This window comes from Condylura cristata, unplaced genomic scaffold (genome assembly GCF_000260355.1).
Source record: "Condylura cristata isolate star-nosed mole 26May11 unplaced genomic scaffold, ConCri1.0 scaffold00030, whole genome shotgun sequence".
NCBI lineage: Eukaryota > Metazoa > Chordata > Mammalia > Eulipotyphla > Talpidae > Condylura > Condylura cristata.
Window position 1 is genome coordinate 4,403,098 of NW_004567131.1, and position 12,513 is coordinate 4,415,610.

The following is a 12,513-nucleotide window of genomic DNA, read 5'->3' on the forward strand; positions in this document are numbered from 1 at the left end:
ACAACTTTAGCTGTCATTCCTATACATGGAGTGATGCAGAGAATGTATGATTTTTGGTTTTTGTATTTACTGTACCTGGCAAAAATAATTATACAGAAAAAAGTTCTTCATTTCAAATTTTTCTGATGTAATAAAAAACAATATGGTCAGTATATTTGCTAAATTGAACTTACTCTAATAAAGTGGAGCTGATAATTTAAAAGGTTATTTATTGACAATTTTAGAAATGTTTAATTATGCTAAAAAATAAGTACCTAATAAATAAGCCTCACCCACTACCCACAGAGAAAAATGATAGCATATATATTTGTGTGTGCACAACTCTATATATCTTTATACAAACACACACACAACCTTTTAGCGAAATCTAATAATTTATTCTATATGATTATAGAAAAAAATAAGGAAATCCTGTTAGAATGGCCAGTAACACATTTAAGTAAAGTTTATAGAAAATGTCCCTGCCCTGATATGTAATCAAAGTAGATAAACACACACTATTTTGCTGTTTTCAAATAAATAAAATTCAGATACACAGGCATTGTAGAATCAAGACCTTTTTAGCTGTAAAAGAACAGCCTTTTATAATGAGATTTGAAAATCCACGTCACATACACCTGAAAAACATGAACATTCAATTGGCTCTTTTTTCTTACATGATAATAAAATGATCTGTTGTCTAATCTCTCAATTTTATCACTGGCAGGAACTGACTGTAGACATCTGTTAGCAATTTGCAGTCTCTAAGTTACCCAGCATTTTTATGGAGTTTCATTTGAAACTCTGAATCATTTGTTGAAAAGTTAGCTAATGTAGGTGGGGGCGGGGCAACCATATGTCCCTTGGGACCTGGGACTTGGTCCGTCTGGGCAGCATCTGTGAGGATGACCTTGTGGGTTGCTTGAGAGAGGGCAGTGATGGCCGGTGGACCTGCCAGCTTGGCTGAGACTTGATGCTAGAACTTTGTCTCTTAGTTGACATCTAATTTTCTTTAAACGTCTTCTTACTCTTTTAAAAGGTTACATTCTGACTGACATAGACTATTTCCTAAGTCATAAAATCAAAAAACAAACTCATGCATATGCACGCGGACAGTGGAAAACTTCAACCGAGTCCAGGTTCAGACCCAGACGACAGCAGAGGAACCTCCTCGCTTCATTCCTGAGAGGAACGTCGAACAGTTGATCAGAGAGACCTTGCTCCCAGAGTGTCCCATAACTTAGGGTGAAATTGGAACAGCCCTTCCGCATCAGAGACCAGCACAGAGGTGACTCATACTTCCCTGAGCCGGAGACGAGTGGGGAGAAATCCTGGACCTTGCAACCAGAGGAAAGACTCAGTGTGGCCTCTAGTGCAGCCAGGGGCCCCCAGGAGGGAAAGTGAAACAGTGGGGAGGTACACACTGTTTACTGGGGGATGGGAGGGAACGTGTGGAGAAACTGGGATGCTCTACTGAAGGCAGGTCCTCAGCAAGAAGACGACTTTGGACTGCAGTCCCCTCTTCTCACCCTCCATGACTGGTTTTAAAACAGCTTGATGAAGTGCCCTGTCAGCGTGCAGAATGCACCCCCAAGTCTGCGGAGATGAGGGAGGAGGGCAGCCACAATACCAGTCAGCCCCACCCTCCCCTCTATGTTCCTACATGCTTAGGCGGCCAAAGTGTTGAGTAGTTTAAGCTATTTTGTGAGAAAAAGAAGAGATGCCACATTCAGATAAACTTTTTTAAATAGATAACTGAATACTTCCTTATTTTAATATATATTTTTAATTTTTATAGTAGTTTAACTTTACATCATATTGTGCCTTTTTCCGCGTGGACTTCCCATCACCAATTCATCCGTGTGCCACCACCACAGTCCCGTGCACTCCTCTTCCCCCCACCCCATTTTTGATCCCATTCCCTACTCCACCGCCAATTGAAATGTTTCTGTTATGTAGTTGTTCATTATTATTCCTCTCCCCAGTCCTTTATCACATAACCTTTATTATAACATATTGTTATCATATTTCTATATTGATATTAGTTCTGTTAGTTTCTACAGGGATTTAAATTAAACTTTATCAGAATTATGTAAGCATAGGAAAAGAACACCAAATGTAGTATTGGATACTATTCTAGGTTCAGTCCTCCATGGGGGGTTTGGGAACATCTCCCCCAGGAGGGACTTCTTCAGTATTTTGTGAGGCCTGGGTTTCCCCACTCCTCCTTACACTGCTATGCATCAGGACATCTATTTTAGGCTCTGGTGTTTACACACATCCATTTAGAGAACAAATTTGGAAATTAGGGCTGGGAGTTCTGTTTATTTCTTTTTCTGATCCTAGAAGAAAAACAAGGGATAATTCTATTTTAAGTTTTGTTAATTGTGCAGTTTCCTCTCCACCTAAATGTCTGCATGGAGAAAAGATACACTTAGACTGAGGCTACTTAGCACTTTGTTAAATTTAAGAAAGTTGCTAGATTTCTCTGAGCTTCAGTTTGTTCATCTATAATCTGAAGAGATTAACAGCTCACTTTCAGAACCATTCTGACAGATAAATAATAGGCATATTACTGCTGCTACTGCTACTACTACTAGGCCATTGTGCTCTTTACCTGCCCATTCACAGTGGAGACTAAGGTACTCAAAAAGTTCTCTGGAAGCTGTGTGTGCTGATGGAGATTGTGAGTTCAGGAGCATCCCTTTTGATAAGTGGGTAAATTTTTTTCATTGAATATAACTTTTCATTGAAGGAATGGTTAAATGTCAGCATGTTTATATACTAGGAGAAATATCCTCAATCTCTCACCCCCTTCCCAGGGAGCGACAGGGCATACTGCTGGTATTCTGGGAGCAAATTATCAAGAAGGGAGTTAACTGAAAGAATTCCACTTAGACAGTGCTGGCACAAGAGTACCCAGGGAACTTGGACTTAGTGAAAGAATATACTGGTTACCAGAGGGAGAGGTTATGAGAAAGGGAGTTATTAGCAATGATGATTTGGTGAAGGTGGGTGCAGCATGTACATATGGAAAAGTAAAAATGCAAACCCCAAATTAATTTTTTAATAATTTATTTTAAAAAAGAATTTCTCTTAAGTTTCCTGTGTAATCCAAGGCTCACCTTTCATTCTCTCTAATGACCTCCAAAGGATAGATTTCTGGTGTGTTGACATTTGGGGTGGTAAGAACAGAGTATAAGTGAGAGGTGTGGCTGCATCTGATTTCTGAGGACAGGGGAGTGAACTCTACCTCCCACCTACCAATTTCAGAGTAGAAACTTTCATGAGCCCAGTGAGAAGAACTGGTGTTGTCTTTATTATTCTCACTGCAGACAAACTATTAATTAAATTTGTCTTCTTTCACTTTGCTCAATTAGCTGCTTTTCCTGACTAGCCACAAAAACGTGCTACAACTTACATTGTCTTAAAGCTTCTCCACCAAAATCTTACTGTGGTTTTGTATACTTTTAATTCTAATTTTAAAATTCTAATTTATATTTTAACTTGTATAATTTTAATTCTGCAGAGCTAGAGATAACTCTATAGGTGACTATCTCATCTCATTTAACCAGAAGTGTTCTGTCCCATCTTCTGGCTGCACTGGTAATGGGGCAGGACAGAGGCATTCCCCCCTTAGGGTGGGAAGGCATTTGCTCCGCCTTCAACTCAGCTAGAAAACATTCTCCCCCTCCTGAGACAGGACATAATTTGCTTTGGAACTTTGTTTTACTTTTTAAGTCCTCTGCCCTTTTCATCAGGCACATTTATGACTTTGGGCAAAGAAAGCAGAAATGCAAAGAAAAGTCTTTATACTCGCTCTTTCTTAATTTGGGGTCCTTCAATCAGTGGGGTGACTCTTAAGATAGAATTGAAACATTTTCAAGTCAGATGGGGAAATATCATGTCTTTATTTTCAATAATCTCAAATTGAAAGTTGATATAGTGGCCTCCCTCATGGCCTAGGGGTTAAGTCTCAGCGCTATGACCTTTACAGCCTGAGTTAATCCCGGACAGGGAGCTGATCCACCTGGCACAGCAGACCTCTCCTGTCTTGCCTGCTGCTCCCTTCAGCAAATGTAGTTCAGTAAGTCACCTGCTCTGCTCCCCACTTTGTCTCAGGTACATCATCAGGCCCCGCACATCTGGCCTACACTCTAGTTCTTCTATACAAGAACAAGAAAAAAGATATATAAAATCTTTAAAAAGAAAAAAAATAAAGAAATTCGATGCGTCCTTCAATTGAGAATTGACCACCAAACCATAGGGACAGTAGTAGTTTGTGGTAGTATCTGTGACTTCAAACACCTGAGCTAGCAAATGTAGCTCACATCTAGTACATGTGACAGAGGCATCCCCCCTCTGTCACATGTACATGTAAAATTACACATGTTGAAAGCATCCCCCAAACAAGCAGGGAGGCCTACAAAGTGTCTTTTTGCTGGAGATTGCTTTGAGTTTTTGTTTTTGTATTTGTTTTCAGTGAACGAAGTGAACGAGCACACTAGGTTGGCAGCAGAAGACCTTGTATTTCCCGGTAGCCTTGAAAATCACCCAACATCCAGTGGGAAGTTACTGGATTAGGTGACATGCAAGGTCCCTTCCATATCTATGGATCTGCGGGATTTTAGAAGTTTTCTTGTGTGGGCTTTATAATTATCTGAGAAAAAGAAAGTTAATGTTTAAACAATTGTAAATGTATTGTGACCCTTAAAGCCCCTTGATTTTACAAGGAAATAAATGGGAGTTTTCTAATCTTTTCAGCAGGAAGAATTCAATCTGCTTTGATATTGTCCCACAGGCTATGCCAAATTTGATCAGCGAATAGCTTTTGGTCCATAGCATCCATAGAGAAGCAATATTTTCTGAGAAAAATATTAATTGCATTTATATAGTTTATTCCATTCCTACAAGAGATGTCACTCAGAGAGATAGTCATATTCATTGAGGTGGGTTTCAATGTCCCTTATTACTGAACAGAAACATTGATGTAAATAGTTTGGATTATTACCTATAAAGCATTTCTGCTGATGCTCTTTCTATAGCATCTTTTAGTTTGTCTTTGAATACAAGTAACAGAAAACCTCAACTTAACCGCAGAAAATAATTCAGGAATGTATACTCAGTTAACGAGAGGTCTGGAGACTGTGGTGCATTCAGGAGCTCAGCGCTGCCATTCGGCCACTGTTCCTTCCATCCTTCTGCTTTTCCAGCCTCAGCATAAATTCTGTGTCCTTGTGTTCTCAAGCTTATAGATGAAAGTTCAAGTTGCACATACAGATATGGCAACATGGGTAAAAGAAAATGAAAGAAAATCCTTTCATTCTTGACTCCTTTTCTTTGCCTCTCCAGAAGGCATCCCCCTAGAAATGGGCTCAGGCACAGCTCTTGATAAGTTATTCCCAAAGGGAATAGGACTTTTAGGACTGGATTAAAACAAAGATATATATCCATAAGTCATATAAGAGATGTATGGATAGGGGACAGAAATATGGCTTTCCTGACCAAAAGAAACAGCGGTGATAGCTAGCTAAGCAGCAGTTTCTGTCACACGGGGAACAATTCTCCAATTTGTTGTGGAAGTCTTTCTGTTTCAGGCCTCCTTGCCGACCTAGTGGTTAAGTTTCAGTGCTATCACAGAGCAGAAGCCTCAGTTCGACCCCTGGCAGGAAGCTAACCCACCCACATGGGACAGTAGACCTCTTCAGTCTAACCCATTGCTCCCCTCAACAGTGTATTTCAGTCAATCTGCCTGTTCTGCTCCCCACTCTGTGTCTGGTACATTCTCTCACCATCCTGCACCTCTGGCCTACACTCTAGCTCTTCTTGGGGAAAAAAAAAAGTCTTTCTGTTCTACTTATGATTGCTCCAATGAATTTTTTTGTTTGTTTTTAAAGATTTTTAAAAATTTTGTTTATGCATACAGAACTGGGGTATAGGCCAGAGGTGCAGAGGTGGTGAGAGGATTCATCAGAGACAGAGTAGGGTGCAGACACAGGCAGATTGATGAAGTACACTGCTGAGGGGAGCAGCAGGCAGGTCAGGAGAGGTCTGCTGCACCATGTGGGTTACCTCTGTGGTGGGGATCAAACTCATGCTGAAGTGGTTTTAGCTTTTTAGTGCTGTGCTTTAACCTTCTACACTCTACTACTAGGAAGGGCCCATTTCAATGAATTTTAACTGTTCTAATTGCTTAGAAAGAGTGAGAACCTTATTCCTATTATTTCACAATTATCACAAGAAACACATTGAGAACTTCAGTTCAATCCTGGGAATGTGAGACCTAACTTTGAGGACTTCCTCTTGCCCATAGGTTGTTGTCTGACGCCAGCCTCTTCCTCTTCAACTTGTGCCCTGGGCAGGTTGCAGTCTGGAACTTTTGCTTCCATGCCAGACCAGAGGTCAGGTTTCCTTGCCCATGGGAATTCAAAGGCCCAGCATTCCATGAGGATCCTAAGACCCTTTATAAATCTCTCTCTTGGGAAAAAAGTTTATCCTAAGCCAGGTAGTCCCTTGAACTTTTGGATGTTTTGCTCCAATGAAGTCAATTTTTGTCATTTATTTTCTTATGGCTTAAGTTCAGGTGAATATTTCTTTATCTGAAGCATGTTGTGAGGAGGGAGACAGTAGGCTTATTATATGGATACACCGACCCTGAAGTTTCTGGATTTTGTTGTAAAGTTGATGTAAGTCATCCAAATAAATAAAGCAGCTCTTCTGTTAGCAATGGACTACGCACCCTGCTACAGCGTTTTGTGTTCTGACTAGATCAAAACTCCAGTTTTTATGCCTTGCCCAGATTTTAAAAATTAATCTTCTAGGATTTTCTAGGATCAACTTTTATAATTTTGTTTGCCTTCCTTCTATTCAGAGTGGCAGAGGTTGCAGACTTGTGCCATCAGGAGAAGGGCCGTGCAGGTCTGAGCCTGCCTCTGAGAGCTGGCTTTCCTCCTGCCCCTAAAATGCACCTTGTTTCTGCAGTCCTGGTATAGTTTTGCTCTAAGAGGTTACAGTAAATTCTTTATCACACAGGTTAAAAACCTACCAATTATTTGCTTTTGACCTTGTTCCTAAACCTAAAATTATTTTCCCTGAAAATTCTTCAAAAATCTATATCCTTTCCCTCTGCACTTCCCTGCTTGAACCAACTCTGCCAAGGTGCTGTGCAATGAGGCCTGCAGCCCCACTGAGGAGAAAAGTGAACATAATAGCAAAAACAAAACTGCAACCCTGATAAATCCAAACACCCTTTGCTGGTGAGTATTCAGACATTCACACTTGTCCACACCTAGGCCTGCAGAAGCACTGAGGCTATGAAATGAAAGCACTTTTGGAAGCCGCATAAGACCCAGCATGGAGCAAATATTGCCTGAAGTCACTGCATGAAGAGGCTTCTGCCAGAGGGTCCTGACTTCTGGTCCTCTGCATGGGGCTCCCTGCTGAGCCCTGGGACACTAGTCAGGGGCAGGGCAGGGCTGGGAGAGGGCTGTGGACTCACCAGTAATTCTTGGCAAAGACTGAATACTTACTCACAGGTACTTACTCAATCAGGTACAGTGGAAAAGGGGAGAAATCTCTGAAATACAGGATAGGCGAGTATGTACTAAGAACCTGACAGTGATGGTTGAGATAAAGCACTTGTAGGGATATGCAAATTCTATAGCTACCACAACTATCTTGTGAAAGAATTACCACGCACTACCCAGATCCTAAGCCCTCTCCCAAGCCCTCATTGTAAGGTTAGGCTCCCAGCTAAAGCCATAGAAAATCTCCAGTGCTGTGCAGGACAAGAAATAGCTGGTGTTGACTAGCTCCCACAAGTGTCCTTCTTCTTCTTTTTTTTAAAGATTTATTTATTTGTGCATCCAGAACTGGGTAGAGGCCAGAGGCACAGGGATGGTGAGAGGCTTTACCAGAGACAGCGCAGAACAGGCAGATGGACAAAGTACATGGCTGAGGGGAGCAGTGGGCGGGTCAGCAGAGGTCTGCCGCGCCATGTGGTCACCTCCAGGGCAGGTGGGGATCGAACTCATGCTGAAGTGGCTTGAGCTTCTTAGTGTTGTGCTTTAACCTGCCATGGCACCAGGGAGGGCCCCAAGTGTCTTTCTTAACAGGTCACAGTACTCGACATGGATCACTTATTTGTCCTAAGTCACAAAAATCCACAAATATGTTCCCCTGAAGGGTATGACAGGACATGATATGCACCCACTGCAGAAATCTGTTTTTTCTGAGAAGGCAACCTGTCACAAAGGGAGTTGGAGAATGAAAACCGGGAAGAGCCAAGTTTTGTAGGAAAGTGCACGAACTGTCTGGAATAATCTGATGCCATCTGAGGAGGAACAATAGTGGCAGTAGTAAGGGGCTTTGTGTTACCTGGTAAGGAACCAGCGAGGGCAGGTGCAGAGTCGTCTTCTCAAGGCCGATGTTGGGTCTGCAGTTTGGAGGGAGGCATGGCCATCAGCAGTGTCCAGAAACCACACCCAGAGCGGACCCAAGAATATTGTTCCAAATCAGAAACTTGTGTCAGGTTGCACGTTTGAAACACTGACCACAAAAACCACTCACAAACATTTTATATATGTGATTTTTGGAAAAAGTTATTAATGCATTTTGGCATTAATAAATGAAATAAATTCATAATTTTCTTGTTGAAATGTGCAATCTCAGGTAGCAAAAGCAAGTTTATATTTCATAAAATAACTATATAGTTTCCCTTCTTTTCTAAGCTTTGAATCAATGTCAGGACAATTAAACACTCTTCCTGCTTTTTTTAAAGCTCTTAAGATATCCTTGTGAAATGAGTTGGTATTTTTGAGGGGAACATTGCAACTTTCTTATCCTTATATTTTTATTTTCTTTTTCTTGTGGGGGTCATTGTGCCCAATTATATTTCCTAAGAAAATTATGTCTCATCTGAGTTTTCAAATATACTTTTATGAAGTTAAATAAAGTAGTTCCTTATGGTTATTTTGGTTTATTTTTTATAGTTATTTTCTTCCTACTGTTTTTAGTTTGTACAATGGCATTTCTGCTTTTTTCTTTATTAGATTTGCCAGTGTTTTATCTAATTCTTTGCTTTTCTCCCCCAAAATTGAGCTTACTCATTTAACTCCATTTTTCTACTTTCAATAACTTGAAAAATTCTGCTTTTCTTTTATTAATTGGCTGCTTTCTTTCAATTTGTTTTGTTTTTCGTCATTTAAACTAGATGTTTGATTCATTTGTCTATTTCTTATTACTAGTTTAAGACTATGAATTTTCCTGAGTGCTGTTTGAGCAGTATCTCATAAATACTAACATGTAGGAAATGTTAGCTATTTATAGATGTTAAGTCATCTTTACAGATCACACCTGTTAGCATTATAAGGTCTTTGTTGCTTTTGCTTAGTCACTTTTTTGACCTGATTGTCAACTTATATAAAAGTTCATGACTCCTGCTTTCTTTCTGTGCATCTTCCCTAAATCTGTTTTATTTACCTTTTTCTTTTCAACATTCTGACTTGTTTTAGTGTTGTCTCATGCATATAGAATTAGGTTTTGCTATATAATTTAAATTAAATTATTTTTCTCATAGAGTACTAACCCTATTTGTATTTATTTGTTGGTATGACTAACATGTTTAGTTTCAGTCTGTTACATTGTTTTATGTTACAATTTACATTTAGAATTTCTTTTTAAGTCATAATAATTATATTTTGTTTGTTTATCCTGGCTTTCCATTATATATGCTATCCTTTTGATACTTTGGGTATTCATATTTTTTTTTCTAATAGATTCCTTTATATACTATTAAACCCTCTGTTTATTTTTTAAAGTGTCCATTAGTTCTCTGCTATAAGCAGTGGTAAAATTCGTATGTTTTCTCCTCCTCTCCATTCTACTACAAGCTATTTTTGGACAATAATATATTACTTCATACCATTAATCTTCATTCTTTTAAAAGGTTATTACTTGAGTTATCAGCTCTTATTAGTTGGCATTTAGGGAAATAAAAATTATGCTAAAACCTTTAAAAGAGAAGTATTTTAACTCAAGAAAATGGTGATACAGGTGGAAGATGTGCTAAGAAACCAGAAACTAGTAAACAGCTAGAAGCCAAGGTAGGCAGGAGGAGGTGGTGTTGCGGAATTGGAAGACCAGAGTTATCTGGAGATAATGGAGGCCAGTAGGTGGGAACATCAAGTTCAGAGGAATACGGCGGCTGGTGACTTCCCCCCCCCCCCATCCTCCAGCATCCCATTAGTAGCCCAGCCAAAGACAGCAGGAGCAGAGGCCTGGGAAGTAAGCTTGCCATGATCAGTCTCGTGACAGTGACCAGAGTAGCAAAGGACAAGAGTTGAATCTGAGAGCAAAATAGGTAAAGGATCTGTCCAGAGAGTTTCTTCTACTGACGCCTACTTCCCCACTTTCTTTTCATTTTGTGTTGGGGCATCATTTCTCTTTTGTCAACTTTATTACACCGGTGGTCTACTTTACCACTGATTCATACATGGGCTTAGTCTCAGTTGCACAGCTGCATATATTCAGTTCTCCTTGAGACCCTCTAGGCCCAGGTTTCCCCAGTCATATCTTACTCTGTTAATATTGTATGGTTCACCTCAGCTGGCTCTGGGGACAGTATGCCCTTGGATTTCTCACATTAAAAATGTGAATGTGTCCTTAGTCATATATTCTGAGGACAATAAGTCTGGATATAACATATTATTCCTTTTTTTTTAATCCCTTAAATGACTTACTTTTAATGTTGTGAAAACATTTATGATCGGCCTGATTTTTTTTCCCTTATAGGTGACTTAGTTTTTGTTTGTTTGTTTATCATAAGTCGGTCATTTAATTATAAGTTTAAAAACTTTTCTAGGATATTCACCTAGTATTGCCCCTAGGATCTCCTCCGGGGCAAGCAGGAATCGAACTCATGCGGAAGTGGCTTAAGCTTCTTAGTGCAGTGCTTTAACCCGCTGCGCCACCAGGGAGGGCCCTTGTTTTTTGTTTTTGTTTTTGTTTTTGTTACTATTCTGGATCAGTTTTCAGTGACTCATTATATGATGATCACCATATCAATTCAAATCTTACTCCAAGAAAGTTTTTCTGTGTTTGTCTCTAAATATCTATTCTTTCTTATTTTTATTTTCTTGCTCAAGAACTCCAAACTTGTGCTATAAGCCACAAGGACAGGTGAGCAAAAGCTGTAATTCCAGAGTTTGGCTACAGTTATACGTTCCTTGAAAGCATAAGTAGACACTGCTAAAAGTTATGTTGGAGAAACCCATTTATTAAAGACCTTCCCAAGAATCTGCCTGAGCAGGTGACTCATAAATAAGTCAGTGTGGTGTGGGAGACTTATTTAGGAGACCACTAAAATTAGGAAGTCAAAGGAGTTGAGTTTCGATCACTAAGTGATCAATAAATGTTGCTCTCCTGTGCTAATCTGCACTAGTACTAGATTGCAAGTGCATGAGTTAATAAAAGCTTTTGCCTTATCAATCAACCCTAATCTTGGAAAAGCCTTGTTAATGGGAAAAGAGTACATGGAGTACAGAAACAGCAAAGAAATCATTGCCACCATCTTCAATGTAGGCTTCATAGATTGAATCAGGTCCAAACTATGGAGGGGGGAGAAAGAAAATAATTAATTGGACAATATGTTGCAGGGATTTATTTCATGTTTTTCTTTATGAATTGTAATAATATTACGTACCTAAATACCCATGATAAATAGGCACGTTGATGAGTATTAGTAGATGTATGTAATCTTATATACCAAGTAACAATCAAGATATAGAATGAGTCCTTTATCTTAAAAGGTTTTCTTCATCCTTTGGAGTGGATTTTCTTACACTCTGGCCACAGTCAGCCACAAATCTACTGCTTTATTATAGCTTTACCTTTTCTATCATTTCATAAAATGGCTCAGTACCCATATATCCACAAACTTCTATGTTTGACTTATCTTACCAAAATACATTTTTAAGATTCATAAATGTTGTATGTGTATGAAGGCTTTGTTCCTTTCTATGACTGAGTAGTATTTCATAGTATGAATAAATCACTACTTACTCAGCCACTCCTCACTTGTTCAGCCACTCCTCATTTGACAGACATTTGGTTTCCTTCAGTTTTGGACAATTGTGAATAATGTTATGCTAACTACCTACACGCACATCTTTGTATGGACATATATTTTCATACCTTTCAAGTAAATTTCTAGTAGGAGAATTGCTGGAACTTATGGGGCATATACTTACTTTTATAAGATACTGCCCTACTTTTTTTTGTTTTGTTTGTTTAAGATTTAAAGATTTATTTATTTATTCATACAGAACTGGGGTATAGGCCAGAGATGTGGAGAGTGAGAGGATTCACCAGGGACAGAGTCAGGGGAGCAGAACAGGCAGAGCGATGAAGTACACTGCTGAGGGGAGCAGCTGGCACGTCAGGAGAGGTCTGCCGGGCCATGCGGATCTCCTCCGGGGCAAGCAGGAATCGAACTCATGCGGAAGTGGCTTAAGCTTCTTAGTGCAGTGCTTTAAC